General features: G+C 50.6%; 1 protein-coding gene across 3 annotated transcripts in view; it reads right to left on the bottom strand.

Moving 5' to 3' along the window:
* The window catches only part of COL8A2 (collagen type VIII alpha 2 chain), a 136,500-nt gene that overhangs the window by 58,033 nt on the left and 55,833 nt on the right, over window positions 1–22,634 (bottom strand). The window contains exon 1 of one of the 3 annotated variants that reach the window (XM_048825654.2): window positions 19,791–19,952. The exons of the other annotated variants lie outside the window; for them this stretch is intronic. The gene's annotated coding sequence lies outside the window, so the exon portion shown is untranslated. Of the gene's footprint in view, window positions 1–19,790; window positions 19,953–22,634 lie in introns of those variants that run through there. 3 annotated transcript variants of the gene reach the window in all.

Below are 22,634 nucleotides of genomic sequence, written 5' to 3'. Positions count from 1 at the left end.
ACTTCATTCCACTGCAGGGGGCAAAGCAGCAACCCCCAACCAAGGATCGTTAACTATTCTCAAACTCCCCCCACAACCCAACTTTCTTTGCAACTCTCTAACCTATCAAAGGCAGAGAACTCTGATCCCCTGCCCCAGGCCCAATGCAAACTAAAGAGAAGGTATATGGCTCTTTTGCAAAACGGGCGGCCCAATATGAAGGCGCTGAAAGCGGTAAGAGAATCTCTAGAGAACAGAGCAGAGTGGACGCCCCAACAGAATTACAGCAGCTGCCGGGGCGTCAGCTCTGCGTTATCCAGCTGTTAACTCCAGCATCGGTTCCCCCGATCACCTTCCTGCCTTACCAACAGTAGGGTTTGCAAAAACACCTACGCGAGCTAGGTACCCAATCCCCCACTGACTTTCAGTGGGGCTTGTGCTCCTAAGTCACCTAGGTAGAAGTCTACTCAGGCCTAACTTTTGAAGCCCAACCTGGACCCAGGCACAAGAGGGTTGAGTCTGTTTCCAACCTGATCTGATCTGACCCCGACCCTTCATCAGTGCCACCGCGGCTGCATCCTGCCCGTGGGGGGGACGATGCCCCGCTCTTGCCAGCCACTGCCCCCCACTGCATTGGGCGTGTGCTGCAGGGAACGGCTCTGCGACTCGTCAGAGCACTCAGTCTGGAGCTGCCACCACCTTGACCCCACGGGCAGGAGAAGAGCAGCAGACCTGACCCCCAGCCGGGCCAGACACCGAGAGGGGCAGTTAGTTTTCAGACTCCAACACTTGTAGTCAGGTCCCAGGACTCGGCACCTGGGCGCTTTTGAAAATCCCACCCAGGAGTGTTAAAATGTTAGCGATCAACACCAATAATTTAAAAAATAACATCATACAAGAGTGAAAGGGAAAGTGCAGCAAAGCACAGGCGCTGTCCTGCACCAGCTGCATCCTCTGGCCCCCGGCCTCACTCCTGCATTATCTGGGGCAAGAATTGTGGCATGAGAATTGAACATTTCAGCCACTCGCGATGCTGCAGCAGGACCAGCGGGAACTGAACCACCTGGGCACTCACACCGTTGCCTTTCGAGAACGCCGGCTGCCAGGAACGAGAATCAACCCGACCAGAAGCCGTGCAGCCCTCCCGAGAGGAGTGATGCTGCAGCCACCTACATCATGTGCTGTGGCGAGGGTAGGAGAATATGGACAACTGTAGCCAGATGGAGGGGGACATCGGCCTCGACCCTGCACCGTGCCAGGCCCTCCGGCTCCGATTCAGCAAAGGACTCAGGCACGTGCTAACCATCTAAGCGTGCACTTTGCTGGAGCCAGGCCAGAGCATTCAGCACTTTGCAGGATCAAGCCCACAAAAAGGATGTTAAAAAGCGGAGGTGGGGGGAGGAGGCAGTGGTGGTACTTATTGAGGAAAGAAGAAAGGAAGCTGAGCAGGCAAGTGACATAACCCATCACTCTCGCCACGTGCTGCAGTCGGGACTCGGAGGTGTTGGAGACGTGCTCCTTGGAGCACTCAACGGCTAGGCGTGCTCACAGCAGATCGGATGGCTCTCTGCGCTTCCTTGTTTAAAGTCTCCCCGGCTTCTCTCTCCCTTTGTGTCGGCTTCTGTCCAACAGAAAACTTTCCAACAAAATGCCACTTGGATCAAATCTGGAGCCTGCAAAACTCACTTCGGTCCACTGCAGACTCAGACTCTTATCCCAGCTTCATCCAGACCCAGGTTACGATTAGGGAAGTTCAATGACCAAAACCCCTGCTCTGAAATTTGATGCAGTTCAGTTGCAGATCTGGACTTCCTAGCTTCCCCCAGCTCAATGGCAGAACGGAACCAAACCCCACTACCAACCTGTGGGAAAACGCAGGGCTGCAGGGCTCTGACTTGGCCTGTCTCTCCCATTGAGCAGCCCTGGGTGGATACATCAGAGCTGCGTGAGAGAGTAAAACTGGAACAAACCATTTCAAACCAAACATCACTTTGAATTTTTTTTTTAAGAGGCCATTTGGACCTGAAACTCAAAGCAAGACTTGGGTATAAAGAAATTGCTTCCTGCCTAATCTGTTTAGCGAGGTCTCTGGCTAGAGTGTGTGACATCACATTTATCTCCAGTATGATAAAACACAAACACGGAACTGTAATGCATCACATAGGGATGCATCCAGAGCCAACTCCCTCACTATTCTCCACCCCAGTCCAAACAGCCTCAGACTTTCAGGAGGAGTCGGGACTCTGCACCTGAGCTCTGCAGCTTGGTTGCAGGCTCATCCCTGAGGGCTGGACCCATCTCTGGAATGATAGAGGCAGCTGGCTGTAAAAGAGAAAGGACAGCTGGCAAATGCCCAGCATGCTCCCCCACACAATCCGAAGGTGGCTTGAGTCTTTCAGTTTAAGGCAGTGGATTGATACTTTAACTAGGTAACCAGACCAAAAAGAAGTTCTGACCAATGTGGGTGGGCTGGAAACCAGCATGGTTTTTGGAGATTTCCTTGTCCAATCAAACCACTCCATCCTCCTGGTAATTTTTAAAGATAAAACAGAGAGATATTCCAAGCCTAATGCTCGGCTGAATACGCTCCAGGAGCAGATAAAAGATGGGGGCTTTGGTGTGTGTTACACATGAGAAAAAAAAGAAAGAAAAAGAATGAACGGGACATTTTTACAAGTCAGACTGCAATAGCCAGAGATCTTGATTGTTAGCTCCCCTCTCATAGAAAAGGGATATTCTGGGAGATTTTTGGCACTGGCAGAGGTTTAAATGCACAACACCTGATGCCGACAAAAGCTGCTGTCTGCACTGCACGGGATTCAAAATCTTCCCTGTGCTTAATCAGAAGGAAAAAGAAAACATTTTCCTTGAAGAAAGAAAAACACCCCACCCTGTATGCACTCAGCTTCCTGCCACCCCCGGAGTTTTTGAGTTTTAAGTTAGTCCCATGAAACAGACTCTGTAGCTGCAGGCTCTGTTCCTTGGCATGAGATCATTTGCCTATTACAGACCCTGGTACAAACATGCAAATCAAGGAGACCTAAAAGAGCTAAAGCCACATTGGAAAAAAATACAGATTGTTGCTAAGATTTCTATCACAATTAATATCTGTATTTCTGTCCCTCTTAACTGTCCTGCTGCAGTATCTGAGCCATGTACACTGCATTCGCTTGCAGGAGAGAGACTAAAAGTTAACCTGATGGCAGCAGAGATGCAGGACATCTGACACTAAGTGCAGGACTCACACATACAAGATGTATTCCGAGCAACTGGTAAAGATCCTGCTGCTTCTGATTCAAAGGCAAGGACTCCTCCTGCCTGCTCCATGAAGCATGCGCCTGCCAAAGTATTGTGGTTAAATAACAGTCCTTATATAACCCCAAACACAGGCACTGATTTAACTTCCCAGTACTGCCTCACACACAGGAGGAAGTTTTGCACGTGGAATTTTGCACATCTTTGTAGCTTGCACGCTGGTAGTTAACAAGAGCGTAGCGGCTGGAGAAACCTTTGCTCTTCCAGCAAAGGCGGTGGTGGGGAACTGACTGCTCTTTCAGCCAGCACTGGTTGCCAAGGAAAATGAAGTGTCTTCATCCAGGTCCGGAGATGCTAGAGGCAGGCCGGAGAGCAGCACAGATGGATTAGTGACTTTCTGTACATGGTGTGTTACGAGTCCACAGATAGCAAGAGACTTTTGCAGCTCACTACTACCAGGCTTAATCCCTTACTCAAGCTATCAAGGCTCACACTCTTAATGCCAAAGATCCTGGTTCGAGCCCCATGACGACCAAGAGACTGGTTGTTTCGGGGGGGATGAGTCGCGAGTTTAAAATATTCCTTCTCCAGGAAAGTTTAACTGAAGGGGAAAAGTTGTGAGCTGGGGCACAAGGGAACAGATCATCCCAGTCTCAGACACAAGAGGGATGGGGAGAAAGCCATACAAATTCCTAGAGAGAGTCCAGCAAACAGAAAAAGATGGAGTGAGGGGATGGGTGGGGGCAGGGGAAACACACCCCTTCCAAGAGACAGGCCGATTTCCAGTGTCGCACCGGGCAGGGTATCAGGACTGGCTCCATGGAAACCATTGAAGTTGCACCAGTTGAAAACTAAGATCCTGTCCTAGGGCTTTGGGTGTCTGGGGAGTGCAATGCTTTCCCCCCCAGCAACCTCCCAGCCTGCCTCCCCAGGCAAGGAGGATCGGCTGGAGAAGAAACTCCATCGCAAGCCTGAATGTTTCTCTTTGCTCTAGGAGCAAGCTGCTCATGCCCCTGAGGTGCTGGCTGTGTCTGCCAACACCAGTCACTTGTCAAGAAAGAAAACATACACCACTACTCGGAACTGTCATCTAAACCCTCCGCTCTAGGGGTAGCTGCTGATTGTCTAATTTTGTGGTAAGCACCACATAATTAGGAAGCAAACATGTAGTTATTCCTGCCATCTAAACCAGAGCACGGGTTACATGGCAATTACTGGCTGCACACAACAACATGTGGCTTACCACTAGGACTTCCTCTGATATTCCTTCGAAGAACATTACGCCTACTGGATCATCTAGGTATGGTCACTCAGACCCAAAACACGGCAATTCCTCAGGGATTGGTAAAAGTGTGACCCTAATGACAGTGGGGCCTGCTAATTGTAAAAGTCTGAGGAAGTTTGGTTCTGAATCAGATCAGGTAGGAACATGGAATTTCTGTTCTGTTACAAGCCATAGAATAAGCAGTCCCTGTGTAATTCCCGTGCAAACTAGGTGATCAAAAGAGGGATATATATCCAAATGGGCCACAGCATGGCCTCTGATTAAATACTTGTCTGCCCCCATGATTCAGACAGCAAAGATCCACATTATACAACTTGCACCCAGATTTTTTTTTGACCCACAATCCAGTAGTTAGGCATGTAGGGCCAAATTTCCAAAGGACTCTGGGCCCGATTTTCAGGTACGCAGCACGCACAATCAGGGCTAGATGGTTAAACAGAGCTCAGCTCTCATTTAGGGACAGAAATAAGGGCTGGATTTGCAAATGCACTCAGCACCCAGCATTTCTGGCCACATTTGAATGAGTGCTCGATACCCAACATGCTAAGCTCTTCAAAAAATCTGGCCCAGAGACCCTTACTCTCCCCACACTGATACCAATTTTGCAGTAAATGTAATTCTAGCAATTTCAGTGGGTTACTCTCAATTTTCACCATTGCATGAGTTCATGGCCTGTGAATTCGGTCACTGGTGCCCACAGTTGATCACAGGTGTAAAATTAAGAGTCTATTCCTGAAAATACATTACTGGAGGCTCTTACCAGCCAAGACTGGAATTCAGATTCTCCAGCTTTGATCAATGACTTAAGACAGAAAAGGCAGCTGAATTCCTTCCCTGGCTTTCATAGCTAGCGATTGGCCTCAGCTGTAGCAGGCAAAATACGGGACCTGGGTCCTGGGCAGGCTTGATTTTCGGCAGTCTCTGTACACTTTCACCGGTACATAATTTTATGTGAGCAATTTGGGATCTTGAACAGTCTAATTAACTCCCTATGCAGGCTCATTTTGAGCTGTCAGTTAAGGCATCAGCAAAACAGACTGATGTTTTAGTTACTCCAGCAAACCTTGGTACCAGAGACACACGGGGTTTGGGGTGGGGACCCAGCCCCAAGATGTGATGGCTGCAAATATGAAGCATTGTATCAGACATTAACTCACCTAGGACAATAAACAAACAGCTAAACTGCACAGTGCATCAGAACGCGGCACATTCTGCTCCGAACACACGAGCCTCCAAAACACCTGGTCCAGAGGCAAATCTCTGGGTGGGGAGCTCATAACCTCTGTGGGCTTGTCCCAAGAGGGGAATGCCACGCTAAGGACTCGTACTGCAGCAGGCTCTACATTCCAGCCAGCAGAGCGCAGCAGTGACACGTAACTGCACCAGGAACAGGGCGAAATTTTTTTTTTATTTGAAACACTTAAATGAAAGGTTTTGCAAGAAAATTTCTGTTTTACAAAACCATTTTATTTTGTTTCTGAAAAAGGACTTGTCTGTCTGTCCCCTTCCTTTGTCCCCCTCCCCTCTTCTTCCATGTTGCCACTGGCAGGGGTGGAATGGTGAAAATGAGGAAAGGGAGGAGAGGAAGAGTCTGATTTCCCCCACCCCACACACATTTTCTGGGTTTGGAGGTGGGTTTTTCTGTTGAAAAATGGAACATTTCCCTTAAAAATTCAAAAGAAACTAAAAAACTTCTTTTCATTTGAAATTTCTCACAGAAAATAATTACTGTTGACTACCTCTATTATGCAGTACCTCCCCTCTCCCCACACCCACACGGGGCTTGGGATTTTGCTATCAGACAGGTTTAGATTCAGCTTTTGATTACTTCAAAATATCTCTAAAACCTGTTTGGCTCTGGAGCTCATCCAGATTCCCCAGGCCCTGCCTGCCCAACCAGTGGGAGAATCTATTGCCTAACTTAAAGAGCGCGTTCAGACCTAGGGGTCTGGATCCACCTTTCCTTCTTTCCTACGAATCTCAGGGGGAGTGGAGAGCTCAAACACCCTGAGGGCCCTGTGCTGAGACTCTCGGGTGTGTTTGTCATGCTCACATGTACCAGGACTGCTTCCTTCCTGGAAATTCTTCATTTACTTATAACCTGCCCATGCCCAGCCACGTTCTCTGCCTGGGCACACAGCTCCCCATGCGCCAACTAGCAGAGCCAGCCTGTGTGCACGGAGAGAGAACATCTCCAAACACACCAGGGCAGGGTCTGCTCCTCAGCTGCACCATTTCAAAGCTTCGTGCCGAGTAGCCTTTTCCTTTAGGCTGGAAGGCTCGCTAGAACTGCAGAGACACACGGCTGTCCACGCCCAGCCAGATCCTCACCGAGCCCCTGCACCTCGAGCACGTGAGGATGGCTGCCCCCGGAGTTGGGGTTTACTGCTCACTCGACTGGGGAACCAATATATTTTATTGGCCCTTCCTGCTCTGTTTCTCCACCTTGATTCCTCAAGTCAGCCAGCGCGAGGAGGAAGATTGGGGAATATCGAGCAAAGGCCCCCGGGTGCTGCGTGTCCAAGAAAAAAGGCAGCAACAGAGGTTTGAACGTCTGCCTGCTCCTACAGATAGTTGCTCCACCCTAGCTGGCTGCTGCCTAGCAATCCGCTCGCTTTGCTGCACCCAGACCCCGTGGGGTGCATCAGCTTCTCTGTCACCCCAGGGATCACTGCAGCAACCTGGATACCAAGATTGGTCTGGTCCCCCTACTCCCTCCACTGACCCCACAGCGGGATGTCCCAGTTTTGGCTGCTGTGGCCCATCATCTCTTCAGGGAACACCTCGCTGACGGGTGGCAGCATTAGCATCAAATTGGTTCATCCGGTTCTCCGAGTGCATGCACAGTGTAGCCCCAACCGTGGAAGCCCCCGAAACCGACAGCAACTGATCAAATGGGCCCAAGGGAGCTGGTCCGCAGCGAAGCTCACTCAAGCTAGCCGCCTGTCTGCTCCTCTGCAGAATCTCTCCAGCTCTGGCAAGCCCCTGCCATCTCCACTAATTTTCAAAGATCATCTGAAAAATATCTGTCTTAACTGTCTCCTGACCTCTGCTGACAACTGCCTCTGTGCAGCTGGTTTGAAACACCTTTTATGTGAGAAACAGCTCCACAGGCTGTCCGCCCGCAGGACTTACAGACTTTGCATGGGATAGCCTCTGGGTAAAACATCCCTATTGTGGATAACCAAGACTGCTAGTTAATCGGGGCTCAGATCATTGAGACTGTGCTGCATAGAAAGCTGCAGAGTGTGCTGGGGAGTGATTAGAGCAGGGGACATGGAGTCAGGACTGCTGGGTCCTAGTCTCAGCTCTCAAACTGACTTGCTAAGTATCACCTGGGCAAAGTTATTTCCCCTCTCTGTACCTCAGTTTCCGCCCTCTGAATAGGGCTAATGATACTTACCCACCTTTGTGTGAGATCCTCTGGTGACATGTGCATAGGAAGAAGAGGGATGTTGACCCAGATACAGGAAGCAGTATGAGAGAAGGGATGGGCTTCTGGTTAAGGCCCAGTTCTGGGACTTAGCAGATCAGTTTTCCCTGATTCTCCCACAGGGACTCTGTATGCCCTTGGGCAAGTCACTTACTCTCTCTGCACCTTGGATCACCAGCTGGCAAATGGGGATAGCGCTCCTCCCTTTGTCTGTCCTGTCTCTTTAGACTGTAAACCCTTTGGAGCAGGGACCGCTTCTCCACCACCCAGCACAAGGGGCCTTGTGCTTCTCCGGCGCCTCTAGGTGCTATCGTCCAGATGTCTGCAGAGTATGAATTACACCCCAAGAGCTCTGGCTCTTTGGTAAAACTGGATTCTCCAGGGACTGTGCGTTTGCTTTTCCCAACCAGGGGTTTAACCACAGCGTCCTGACAGTGACTGCACAAGAAAGACACAGAGGAAGGGAAGCTTAATGTTGATTTAGGGCTTCCTGACCCTTTATCATTAGGTAGCCATGTGGTACTGCACGGGAAATCTGATCGGAATCAAACCACCCCCCTTCGGCTCCCTCGTCCACCAATGAAACTTCAGTTACAGCACCCTGGAGGGCACTTCAAGGGCTGGATATAACAGGCTGGATCCTAAGGAGCGATGCTGATTTACGGCAGCTGAGGATCTGTCCCCTCCACCCTCCCGCATGTTCCAGGGATAATACGAACATGAAACTCAATTGCTGAATATTGCACCATTCTCATTATTGTGTCGTTTCTGGACATTGTCCTCTGAGAACAGCAGCAACATGGGGTTTGAACAGCAGCAAAATGGGGTTTGGTAGTGTTTTCAGTAGGGCAGCCAGTATCCACAGAGTGAGGGGTTTCCAATCCAGACCACCCTGCTTCTTGCCTCTCCATTCAGCGGCTTGCTTTCTTTGCTTATCTCTGCAATTACCCACGGGCTGGCTTCCAAACACCACAGCTATGCTGTTAATTCATGGAACAAGCTCCCTTAACGACAAGCAGCTTGTATGCAGAGTACGGTGACTGTTTTGTGGAAGTAACTTGGTCTACAGATCTTTTATTAGCTCCAGCAAATCCCAGCCTGCCGAAACGTTTTAATTGAGCACCTTTTAAAACCAGCATGATAAGATTTTGCTGAAACCATACGTTAAACCAGGAACCCTTGATTGACTGAAGGCTCTCCCTATACAATGTGAAGAGACTCCATCCATGAATCCTTCTTCCATCTCATTCACTCCCAGTGGGATTTTAACACTCTGGCCACCATCCTGTAAACTAATGAGATTTGTAATCTTGGAGTTAGACTTGACAAGTATCCCATGTGCATACCCTGCAACTCTCCAAGACTCATCTTGGGAGACTTCTGCATCCACGAGGATGATGCCCCGACCTAACGGCACGAGACCTTGCAGACAGTTTCCCCGGCCTGGCTTTCTTGCTGGCAAATGCTGGACATAGGCATACACAGCTGGCTGGGCCTTGGACTGGAGCCTGAGAGAGGATCTTGACACAAGGCAGGCCTTGGAGAAGGCCTTCCCCGTTTGGGTTGTAACCGAGGTAGGGTCTCCACTATCCCACATGCAGACACTGGTTTCTTGCACACCTCGAGCTTTAAGACTTGCTGAACTGCCTTGTCAACAGCAGCTCATGCTGGGCTTGTGTGACCCTCGCCCAGAGGCCTCAGCCCCTTTGCCCCTGTCCAGGCCTGTCTGAACACAAGCATCCCGGGATGCACCCGGGGGCGGGCTTCCGCTCAGCTCAACCCGCAGCGGAGAACTGAACTCCAAAGAAAAGCCACCGAGCCGCACGTCGCTCAGTTCTGCAATGCTCCGTGGCTGCGCAAAGTGGAGTAGGAACCTCTGCAGCTGCTCCTGCCCAATGGCGCTGCCAGGGCAGGTGTGTCATCACAGCGCCCCCCGCAGGAGACTGCCGCGCACAGGGGAGATTGATTTGTAAGCACATCTGCACATTGGGCTTTAAAAAAACCCCAGTCACTTTAGCTTCTCAAGCCTGGACAGCTCCCTGCAGCTGGCACCTTCCTGCACATTGCCACAGGGGAGCCCCCAGCCGAGTCCACTCAGTCGAGATTCAGAAGCTCCATTTAGTGGCCCATGAGAGAACAGAGACCGGGGTGAACTAGTCCGAGGTGAGGGGGGAACTGTACCAGCCATGCAAGGATCCGGCCTCTCCCGATGCGATTTCAATTCGCTGCCTCAGCCGCTGTTTCGACAGCTTTTCCTTTCTCGCTCTGTAAATGAATTCAGGGTTCGTGTGGGAGTCGGGCATGGGGCTACAAGCTGTGAAATCTTCCGCTATAGAGCTGGAAGATTGACCTGCAGCACAGCCCCCGCCCCCACTCTCTGCTCCTGGGTTCCCACTGTTCTGTGCCCCATAGATCTTCTCTGCAGCACCCCCATTCCCTCCTGCTCCATCAGTGCGCTGCTCTCCTGGGCCGCAGGGCCCCTTCCCTCCCACCAACCTCTGCTCTGTTGACAGGCCTCATCCCTCAGCTGCAGCACCCCTGATGCGTGAGCGGCTGCAAGCTTTGGCCCTGCTCTGACAGCAGACCCCTTGTCAAATACCCACACAAGAGACTGTGGCCAGAAACAGAGGCGATCCTGGGCTTCCTGAGCTGGAGCTCAGGCCATCACTGCCGATTAATTCTGATGCAAGAGGCTATGTTTTCCCTCACTCCTTGGAGTTCTCTCGCTCTCAAATCTTGGCTCCTGGCCGCCGCTCACTGTATGTTACCCATTGACCTTGGGAGGCCTGCTTTACGTGAGTGACAAATTACAAGAATTAGCCGTAGCTCAGCCAAGCCAGCTCCATTTAAGCAGCCGAGAGGAGCTGACATAAAGCGATACGGGCGCCCACAACGCTCCTGACAAACATGTCATTAGAGCAACCAGCCTACTTGACCAGGCTACTGCTCTGCAGATATGTCGCTAACTGCCAGTGCCCATTTTCAGTGGCACATTCCTAGGGCTGGCTAGGAGTGTGCCCTTGTTGCCAAGAAGGCCAATGGCATTTTGGGCTGTATAAGTAGGGGCATTGCCAGCAGATCGAGGGACGTGATCGTTCCCCTCTATTCGGCATTGGTGAGGCCTCATCTGGAGTACTGTGTCCAGTTTTGGGCCCCACACAAGAAGGATGTGAAAAAATTGGAAAGTGTTCAGCGGAGGGCAACAGAAATGATTAGGGGACTGGAGCACATGATTTATGAGGAGAGGCTGAGGGAACGGGGATTGTTTAGTCTGCGGAAGAGAAGAATGAGGGGGGATTTGATAGCTGCTTTCAACTACCTGAAAGGGGGTTCCAAAGAGGATGGATCTAGACTGTTCTCAGTGGTAGCAGATGACAGAACAAGGAGTAATGGTCTCAAGTTGCAGTGGGGGAGGTTTAGGCTGGATATTAGGAAAAACTTTTTCACTAGGAGGGTGGTGAAACACTGGAATGGGTTATCTAGGGAGGTGGTAGAATCTCCTTCCTTAGAAGTTTTTAAGGTCAGGCTTGACAAAGCCCTGGCTGGGATGATTTAGTTGGGGATTGGTCCTGCTTTGAGCAGGGGGTTGGATTAGATGACCTCCTGAGGTCCCTTCCAACCCTGATATTCTAGGATCTATGACACAGATAAGCACTAGGCACGTGCCCAGGGTACTGGTTTCCCGCTTTCACCCGCAGGGCATTGGATCTGCATTTCCATAGGGTTTGAGCAGGAGGCATCTGTGGGATGCCAAACGGAGAGCTGCCTTGGGGGGCTGGGCGTGGGAGATGGAGCCCCTTGCCTCCAGATCATGGGTTCAGATCCTGCCCGGGCTAATAGCAACCGAAGGCCCCATTCAGAAGTGAGGCAGAGTAGGTATAACATGCCCTGGGGGGCAGAGGGCACGGATGGAGGCATAAATTACATTTCCCCAAGTGAACGAAAGCCAGAGCATAGCTGTGTGCGAGTCAATCTAAGGATGGCTAAGCCATTCCCATAACTTGGCTTGGATGGACTGAACTTGGGATTCCCTGGCTGGGTCCTTTGCACTGGGTGCCCACTTTGCAAAAAAAACCCCAACAAAAATCACCACCACAACTTTTGCACATCAACCCTTTGGAGCTGCCTGGGATCAAATGGGCCATGGAGACAGGCTACTCCTGTTACTCTTAGCACACGTGTCCTAGACCCCCAGAGCCTGTTGCCTTATTTCAACTGGAGTGAGTGATAGCCGGTTAACTAGAGTTCCCAATACAGATGTAAATGCCAATCCAGGACACTCCCCACAGGGTTGCTGTGTACCCAGGGCTTTTCCTTTCCTCTGGCACATCCAACATTTGCCACAGCTGGAGGCAGGAGACAAGATCCCAGGCTATTCTGGACCCTGTGTTCCTAGGGAAAGCGTGGCAAAGAGGGTTTTCCTGGGGCCATTTCAGCCCTGCCTCTCCTGGAAACACCTCAACTGGAAGGGAGAGGTCTTCCCTGCTATCCTGCCATGACCATTAACAGCAGCCAGGTCTGAGCGGGGCGATGCAGGGGAGAGCAGGGCCAATAAGGGAAGAGGTTTCAAATTTTAACGAACTCCAGGACAGTGGCAGATCCTTCCTTCCCCCCACAATGTTCAGAAGTTCAAAGAGAAATAACCCAGTTCATCCCAGCGCCCCCCTTCAGCAGGGCGAGAAACTGCCTGCTTGTGACAGACGAGATGAAAACATCTCAAACGCTCCGAGACACAGTTTATCAAACGTCTATTTTTCCCCCCTCTCTACCTTGAGCTGCCAGCATTTCTGCTTTCAGAGAGTCATAACCCTTTCTCCTCCCCCCGCCCCCGCCTCGAGCTCCATTGAAATACCAGACTGAGCGCAGCATTAATAGTAGGGTAGCTTGCCAGGTGCATATTTTGACCAAGCGAATTATATATGCCAAACCACAGGTATTTTATGAGACGTTTCCTGTTATGAAGAAATTTTTGTGGGGACTCTTCGCCCCCGGCCCCTCCCTGTCCTCTTTTCCCCCCCTCCTTCTCTCTCTCTCCTCCCCCCACCCCCAAGATGGACACTTCTTTGTCAGCGATTATGCATCTCTAGCTCTTGCTGAGCTCTGGCATGAAAAGGAACGGCTACGTTTGCTCCATGCAATGTTTGGATTAGCAGGGCCCCTCTCTGCCTTTTGCTTTTAGAAGAGCAGAGAGATGCCTTTAATTAAAAACCCAAAGGATGGAAAAAAGCAACAGCCACGTGGTCCCGATTGACAAGACCCCTCCATGGGCGGAGAAGAGGATCTTGCCAAAAGGGACGGCTGAAGGGCCTAAACGTTCACTTTAAACTGCTTATGGCACCTTAGAGACTAACCAATTTATTTGAGCATAAGCTTTCTTGAGCTACAGCTCACTTCATCGGTTACATCCGATGAAGTGAGCTGTAGCTCACAAAAGCTCATGCTCAAATAAATTGGTTAGTCTCTAAGGTGCCACAAGTCCTCATTTTCTTTTCGCGGATACAGACTAACACGGCTGCTACTCTGAAACCTTTAAAATGCTTGAGAGTATGGCATCCTCACAGCAATCACCTCAGCCCCATGGTCCTTCAAGTTCCAAGGCAGCCAAACCAAGCACCATGCAATGCAGTCCCCTGAAGACCAAGGGACAGATCCCCGTTGACATCTATGGAGCTATGCCAAAACACCCCAGCGGGGGAGCTGGCCCCAAGATCCAATCTGCCCCACATGGATGCTAAAGCTCTACACCACGGCTCCTTTTCCCCACAGCAGGGGCTGCCCCAGTGTCCTGGACTCACCCTTCCAGCTCACTGCTGCGTGGCTCCCTACGGGCTGCTTTGCTTGACAGCAATGCCCGTCGGTGCCACCGCCCCGATTGTTTGTAAGGGGCTTTAGGGGGAAAAGCGGCTGAGCACACAGGGTTCTCACAGTGACCCTGCACCGTTCCATGGTGCCCTCCATCAAGGGTCTCCACACGCTAATGCATCATCCCCAGGTAGGTCACTTGTGGAGACGCTGAGGCACAAGGAGGGGAATTCACTCGCCCCAGCTCAGACAGCGAGTCTGTGGCAGGATCCAGACTAGAACCCACCTCTCTGGTGCTGTCACCACAATCCCGCCCTTCCCCTCTTCCTGGTCAATGCTGGTCCTGCGTCAGCCACCCTGACACAGACTTCACAGCCCCTCATTCTCTGCTCCAGGGGTCACGCGAGGCAGCCACCCGCATCGGTTTCGCTAGTTTCAAATGCCAGCCCTGGGCGAGAGGGAGGGGACATCCCCAGACGGCGCCTCCTGCTCTACAAAGGGCACCTTGCACCTCCTGGTCTAGACAGGCTCCTAAGCTGCGCCCGTCACCATGACGTCTGGGCATCTTGGCTCGGGCGGTGTGCCAAGACATAAACAAAAGGTGTGCGAGCCACGAGTGAGGGGGAAAGCTGAACTTCTCCAGGAGCCAGAGCTGTGGGAGCGACTGAGAGGTGAGCTCCTGGGAGGTGCCCCTGGGGGCTGGAGTGCCGACAGTCCAGGGGAGGAAAGAAGCAGGGTCTCATTTTCCAGCTGAATGGAACAGCGGGCGGTGTGGCTGGCTACAGCGGGTTCCACCACCACAGCGGTAACAAGGCCAGCCAAGGCAGAGCCGGGCACTGTGCCCGGTGTCCCCGAGGAACCCTCCAGCAGGACCAGTGATAGTTACAGAGGCACAGCTGTGATGTCAGGGCGACCGCCCCAAGGCTGCAACAAGCTGTGCATGGGCTGGATCCCTGTGCCCACGTGGGGCCCTATTACAGTTAGCATTGCAAGCCGTTTGGGGCAGGGACTGTCCTGTCGTCGTGTCTTTGTACAGCTCCTGGCACAGTGGGGGCCTGGCCCATGACTGGGGCTCCTTGGTGCTACCCCAGAACAAACAAACAAGGGTAAGTCTGTTCAGGCTCAGATGATTTCAGGCTGCGATTCCATTCGATCCCTGGCAAGACCCTCCCTCCTCCTCAACTCCTTTTAAAATTCCTGCCGGCGAGACAAACACAGTGAGAGAGTAATTGCCCAGTGGAACAACTCACCAGGGTCACAGTGGATTTTCCATCACTGACCATTTTTAAATGAAGACGGGCTGTTTTTCTAAAAGCTCTGCACTAGGAATTATTATAGGAAGGTCTCTGGCCTGTGCCATACAGAGAGTCAGGCTAGATGATCACTGCAGTCCCTTCTGGCCTTGGGCTCTATGAAGACACACACACACACACACACACCCTCCTTTCCGAAGAATGGTTTGGGTTTCAAGGTGGGGCTAATCCCACAGGCTAGCAGAGACAAAAGGGAGTTTGGGATGTGAAGAATTTCCCCCACTTTTTGGAAAAAGTCATTTATCCTGAAACATCAGGTCTCTAAAGTTGACGGGTCTGGAATCGCCAAGTGGTTCTCAATGAATCATCCGCAAGGAAGACTAGTACTGGGGAGTGACTTTTTTGGTTTTGGTTTTAAATTTCTCTCTTTTCTTTTGTCTAAAGCAAGCCGGACATTTTTTTTGGGCACTGTTTGGACTTTTGAGAGCTCTGGACCCAGTGGAGTTTATAAACACCCTGACAGGTCTTGCAGAATTGATAAGACCCTGCTTATTATTAATCTGTGATACAGTAGTGTTCAGAGGCCCAGATCCGGAGGCCCAGTTGTGCTAGGAATGTTGTATAAACACATAACAAGAGACCGTCCCTGCCGTGAGGAGTTTACAATAGAAATAGAAAAAGACAAAGGAAGCATTACACACATTTTACAAGCGAAAGACAAAGATTAGCCCAAGGTATTTCAGGAAGCCTGTGAACCCAGGTCTCCTTAGCCCCAGTCTAATAGCCAACAGACCTCCGCTGAGGCTGTTGTCAGACTACCTATGCTCTCTAATTATATAGTCATTCTGATTCGTGGTGCTTAGAATCTCTATAAACACTCAGGTGGAGCGTGCAAATTCCACCAGCCAAATCATTCCCAGCAGGCGCTTCTCACCCAGAGATGCTTAGTAAGCCAAAACTGTTTGGTCCAAGGAACATATGAGCATTAGTGCTGAAGCCTGTAGTGTTTATATAGGTTCTGTGGTTGAAACAGCTGGTTTTGCATCACAGAGCCTGGAAAGAATTTATATTTTTAATGCAATGGAAATTTTGCAGAGAACTCCCAAAACCTACAGAGAGGTGCTCACGTGTCAGAGAATCTGCAGACAAGTGGACATGAGCCTTGGGCACAGTCTGGGTTTGGGATCACTAGTTAATTATAATGTGAACTGGGCCAGATGTGCTGTCCTCCATGGGGGTGGGCAAGAAGGCAGGATTTAGTCCACCTTATTTATTTTTGGGGTATCCATGAGCACGCTACCACCCCCCTCCTCACGCAAATTGTCTCTTCAGGACACAGCCTCACCCCTAAATTTGCACACGTCTGTTTGAGCCAGGGTAGGGACCCCAAGCCAGGCTAGACAGTAAGTCGCCACAGGTTGCTTCTTATACCACATTTGGCAAGTCTCTGGCATGGAAGAGATCTGCATCTTCCCCATCCCTCAGCAAAGTCTGAAGGGACATTGCCTGAATCGCTTGCAAGGCATTGGTTTTGCATGCACCAGTTTCCATCTTGGAAGCTCATGTGGCTCATTGCCGAAGCAGATGGCAAAAAGCCCAGCATGGAGGGCTTGGTAGTCTCACCAGGGCGGAGTCAAGATCGCCAGCAGGAGACTGTGATGGGCCCTTGTGTTATTTATGCCAGGCTGTGCTTTGTCTGTGGCCAGTGCTATCTTTCCCATAATCTTCCCCAAACACAAATATTCTTCACTGGAAAATAAATAAAACCTGACTGTACCTAAAAATGCCTTTCAAATTCCCCTTCAAATGCTAATGTTACAGGGCAATGTTTAACTTATTTCTCAGTTGCTTTCCATAGGGGAGCCAGCATGGGCTAATGGGTAGTGCACTGGACTGGGACGCAGGAGACCTGGGTTTTAATTCCAGCTCCGCTTCTACCTTGCAGTGTAACCTTAGGCAAATCACTTCCTGAGCCAGTGCCTCAGTTTCCCCTCCCACCTTTTGTCCATTTTGTCTGTTGCTGATAAGCTCACTGGGGGGCAAGGATGGTCTCTCGCTATGCAGGTGTGTAGCACCCAGCAGTGGGGGCTTCAAGGCATGACTGTAATAGAAATATCATGTGGACAGTACCATAGGACGTTGCTAGGTCGCACTTGGCTAAGGCACATGACCTAGAACTGTTCCTGGCTCTTGGGGAAGATCTCGACACACAACGCTGTGGTGGAGGCTCACGTAGCTCAGGCTCCATCGGTCCTATGGGATATGCCGTGGGCCGTGGACTGCTCCGTTAAGAAACATGGTCAAAAGGATGGAAACAAAAGCTGTTAGAGCAACCAAGGAAAGCCTGGGCGGGGCTGCCCGATCCTGCGCTTTTCTGCTGTGCTTGTTCACATGAGCTGACTTTCACGCCGGGCAGAGGTCCATTGCGAGGCCTCGTTACCACTCAAGTCCCACTTCAGCCTTCTGGAACTGGCCCTTCTGCCCAGGGATGAATTTTACCCACATCTTGCTAATTCTACACCACATAGGGACTTGCCAGAGGTCTCCGACTCATTAGCAAGGTCTTATTGTACTGATGTGAAGAGAAGCAAAGTGCTGACTGGGATGCAGTGGAAAGGAACCCTTCAAATTACCATTCCACTATGTGGCAGCCTTGAACATTTTGCTGGCTCAGGCTACGTGGACTGGAGAAGGTGCTGTGGCGGGGTGGGAAGGCAATTTCCTACTTGCCTGTTAACACACCCAATATCGAAATCCAAAATGGCACCTTATGAGAATTATAGTTCAGTGCCTGTTGCTCCCGTTTTCCGTTCAGTCCAGCCACTTCTCCCAGGAAGCATCACCTTCTCCCTTCTCAGCGAGCAAAGGGGAAAGCGCATTAGGAGTCCCTGGCCTGCTGCCTCATGGGAGATGTAGTCCAGCCAGGAAGCCTGGCCTATAGAGGAGAATGGGAACATAAGCCCCTCTGTCTGCAACTCCCATGAGGCACCTTGGTACCATTGGGAATAAAAATATTTGTTTTCAGGTTAAAAAACAAAAACACACACGTTTTGGGGTTTGGGGTTTTTTGACTAAATATCAAAATTTTCCACAGAAAGCAGACACTTTTTACAAAAAATGTTTAGTTGAAAACCCAAGTTTCCATCAAAAAACAGGTTTGATGGAAAATTTTCAGCCAGCCCTAATGCAGAGTCAGTCATGGGTGTGTGGCAATGCCCAGAGTACACAGGACGCATGTGACACACATCACCATATGGATATGTTGCAATCCCCAGTGAGGGATAAGGGGGAGATTCACGGCGGAGCATGAGTGCGCATAGTTGTGGGTTCACAGTAACACACGGCTGTGTGACATCCCATTAGTGAGAGTGCCACACAGTTGTGCAGTTCCACTGGATGGCATTACCTCCAAACACACGGCTGAGCAGTGATGCACAATGCACAGAGAGGAGTTGTCTGCATTGGTTCAAAACCCCAACCACACTGTGAAATGCTGAGATGCAAGAACTCATGTTGCTCCCTGCAATTAGCTCTTCCCTCTACTGCAGACACCTGACTGCTTAAAAGTGCCCTTAGGCCATCCTCCCCCACCGCCCCGGGCACTGGAGATGGCACTGCAGAATCAGCTATTGATAGTGGGGTAGGAGGCCTGCTGAGAGCCAATCTATTTTCTGGTTTCAGAGAAGCAGCCGTGTTAGTCTGTATCCGCAAAAAGAAAAGGAGGACTTGTGGCACCTTAGAGACTAACAAATTTATTTGAGCATAAGCTTTCGTGAGCATGCATTGGATGAAGTGAGCTGTAGCTCACGAAAGCTTATCCTCAAATAAATTTGTTAGTCTCTAAGGTGCCACAAGTCCTCCTTTTCTTTTTGCAATCTATTTGCTAACCACAACAATTCAATGCATCTGCCTTGGCCGGCTCCTCGTCTCACCATTTGACAGAGACAGAGGCTGCCAACAGCTGGGCCTGGCAGTAACTGACATACTGGAGCCGGGAAACTCTTTTGCCATTTGGATCCTGTCACTTTGGACCCGTTGTTTTAAAAGAGAGTTATTTCAAATGACCAGCGTCGTTCCTTCTAGTGGGAGCGATGGGGACTGCGGAGAGGAGTAACCTCACCTGCTCCATGGGAGCTGCAGAGGGAAGCCACAGCAATTCAGCAGCCACAACCATGCCAGCCACTTCACGGGCACACAGCCTGGCTGTTAGGCTGAGACAAAGAATGTGGGATGCAAACCCCACGTCAAGGGATCTGTCACTGCATCACACCTGTGTTTCCTGACAAGAGTCCAGTTAGGATTGGTTACGCTTTCTCTGGCCTCTGTGTGCCTGCGTGCACATGTACCATCCCCACTTTAATATTTTGGAAATGCCGTGATTTCAGACTGGAATTCTGATAATATTTAGCGTTTACATCTGACATTCCTACATACATAACGTGTATGTGTAGATGTGGGCATTCAACCCCTTTAACAAAACATTTCATTCATTTGCACAAAACTCACGCAAGGTAGCCCTTTTCTCCAGCTCTCCCCTATGCCAGTGCCTCGCTGACCCAGTCTGCTGTGCAACCTCCCTCTCCTTCAAATCCGTTGTCGAGACACTCCTTTTGGCCAGGCTTCCAATGCCGATCTGAAACACTCAGTGACGAGAAAACTGACTGAGAAAAGGAACTAACAAGAAGTGGATGCACTAGGAGTGCGAGTCGCCCGTGTGCAGACAGGACAGCCTGAGGTCAAGGTACCACTCCAACCCCACCTACACCCTATTTTGGAGACTTACATGGTGCTTAGGCTTCGTGCTGGCCCACTGCTCCTGGGGGAATTTCACAAGATCTTTCACCATGTCCTCCTGGTTTCCACAAGAGCTAAGAATTATCCTGATCGCTGTATCCTCCACACAGACTAGCTGGATCGTTGTCCTCCATGCTTTGTCTGTGAATTGGGACCTGATCCTGCAAACACTCATGCATGCACTTAACATGAAGCCAAGGGATGGGGGCCTTAGACTGTAAAGCTCCCTGGGACAGGGACTCATTTCTTTCACTTGCCTATACTGCACTGTGCATACTTATGGCTCTATAGAAATTATAACAGGTAGGCAAGTGCTGTGATTCCCACTGTGCGGATGGGGAAACAGAGCCAAGAAGAGGTGATGCACCTCACTCTGATCTCACCAGCACCAGCGGCTGCTCACTAGCAGAGCTGGGACTCCACTGAAGTCTATGAATGGGGTTCCACCAGTATAAAGCCAGATGGGGTTGAGGACAAAGTGACTGGCCCAAGGGCACATAGCAAGTCAGTGGCACAAGATAAAGCCCCACAGTATTAAAGCTGCTCCAGCGATCACTTTCTCATGGCATGCACTCCCATTATTCCCTCCACCCTGCTGCAGCACAAGGGTAAACAAGGAACGGGACACCCGAGAGAATGCGCTAGGGGGTGATCTGTTAGAAGTGTTCCCAGCACAGGGACCAGGATATGAAACATTTCACCTTGCAGTCACTGGCTCCAATGAAGCCCACATCAACAATGCCAGCATGACATGGCCAGGCGTGACATGTCTATTCTGCAGTCAGAGGTGTGACTGCTGCACGCATAGGCAGACCTGATCTAGCGATCTTGAATAACAATAACAGCGAAGCCCTGGCAGCTTGGGCTGGACAAGCCCTCCTGGGACCTGAATAGGTATGTAAGCGGCTACTCTGTGAGGCCTCAGCTTTGTGGCTATTCTAATTGGAAAGAGCTAGGTCCAAACGAGCTTGGGTCACACCTCCGACTGCAGGGTAGACATACCCACAGACCTGCTCCTCAAAAAGAGAGGTGTCCCCATCACAAAACCCAGTAGGACGACACAGGAAGGATGGACTTTTGGCTAAAGGCACCGGTACAATTCCTACTTCTGCCACGGACTTCCCGTGTGACACTGGGGAATTGCTTTAGCCTCAGTTCTGTCTCTAAAATGCAGGTGGTAATGTGTCCCTCCTCCCACCTCTTGTCTTTGGAATATCTCCGGGGTAAGCGCTGTCTCTTTCAGTCTGTGTGGATAGCACAAAGGGGCTCCTAGATGTTACCAGAAGAACACAAATGGGTCCACCCTTAAAGGCTATCACAGAGAGAGGGAAGGGTGACCAGCCCATGGAGAATTAACATCTCATTCACTCTGAGATGTGGTGGCTGCAGAATGGAGCAGGGCTGAATAAGGGAAATGTGTCCACACTGTACCTGCTCTCTGGGTAAGGAGAGGACGTCGTCTTGTGCCTAGCCCCTTCCGCCTGCGCTACATTCACTTGACACAGAAAGGCTGAGAGAGCCACAAGCGCGGTAGTTTGCTCACCGTTTAGAAACCGCTCTCGGTCCCCTGTTCATCTCAGAACACGCAGCGAGAGGCACAGCTGAGAGGCAGGGCTCGACAGTAAGCAGTGGTGGTACTGTATGGGTGGATTCAGGGCTGTAATGCCAGGGCTAAGTGCAGGTAAACGGCAGTCTGTTTTCCTGAGCCTATTCCAAAGCCACAACTCCCAGCAACAGCGGCTGGTTTGAGGAAACGGACAGCGGCTGGGCAGGACTGCTTGGCGTTCTTCCCTTTTCCTTGAAGAGGGTTCTTTTCTTTTTGATACAGTATATTTTATAAATAAACAGAATTGCACTGGCCTGGTCTCACTGGGATGCACTGGCGTGTTTCTGGGACGGGGCAATGTTTTTGGAGTAGGTGTTAAGGATACGTTCTTCAAAACATAATTCTTGGGCCATGCAGTCAGGATGTTTGCAGCTTCCAAGAAAGGGAACAAACCCCAGACTGGGCTTTGCAGGACCTTGGCCCACAAGGAAGCTGCTTAACTTGGAGCTAGAAATAGCCTGAAGGGTCAGCTTGGTTTCAGCACCGCTCAGGAAGAGAAAATGTGTGTCAGTGAATTAGAACAATCTGTAACTTGCACTCAGGGCTCCTACCTGGGCAGAACCCTCTCGTGCAGGGGTCCTTTCCATGGGTTCTGCCTGACTCACCCCCTCTCCAGTGGATCAGCCCAGTGAGCAACCTGTGACCCCAGCACTAAGTGAAATAGGGTTTAGCCATTCCCCAAATACTGGGATTCCTCACCTTAAAAATAAATAAATAAAACAACCCAGAAAGTTAGCCTCAAACTTATGCGTGGCTGATTTCCAACCTCATGCCAGCCGGCACAAACCTGCCATGAAGCAGAAACCACTTGGAATTGGCTTTGCTCACTCTCTCAGATCCCACAGGGCATGCTGCATAGACCTCCAAGGCAACAACAACGAGCGGCCAAATAGAAACACCTAAAGAAGGCTGATCTGGAACAACACCCAGCCACTTGAAAACTTTCCAAGTCCCAGACTAAGGACCCCACAACCCCACGCCTTCTCCAGAGGGCTTCTCCTCGGGGTCCAAACATCACAGAATTGAAGCAACCCCAGCTCCTCTCCTGCAATAGATTCCAAATCTGCATGTGCCACCAAGCACAATACTTGAGAAGCCTGACTGAACTTTCTAGACTTCCTAAATATAATGAAGAAGGTTAATGGTGAAATCAGTGTTTTTTCCCTAAGGCCACTGCACCAGCCATGCAGAGATTGAATAGGAACAGGGCGTAGAGAAGGTGGTGTC

The sequence above is a fragment of the Caretta caretta genome, chromosome 19 (assembly GCF_965140235.1).
Source record: "Caretta caretta isolate rCarCar2 chromosome 19, rCarCar1.hap1, whole genome shotgun sequence".
Classification (NCBI taxonomy): Eukaryota; Metazoa; Chordata; order Testudines; family Cheloniidae; genus Caretta; species Caretta caretta.
Note: the sequence above shows the minus strand (reverse complement) of the source record. Positions and strands in the feature narration are given on the sequence as shown.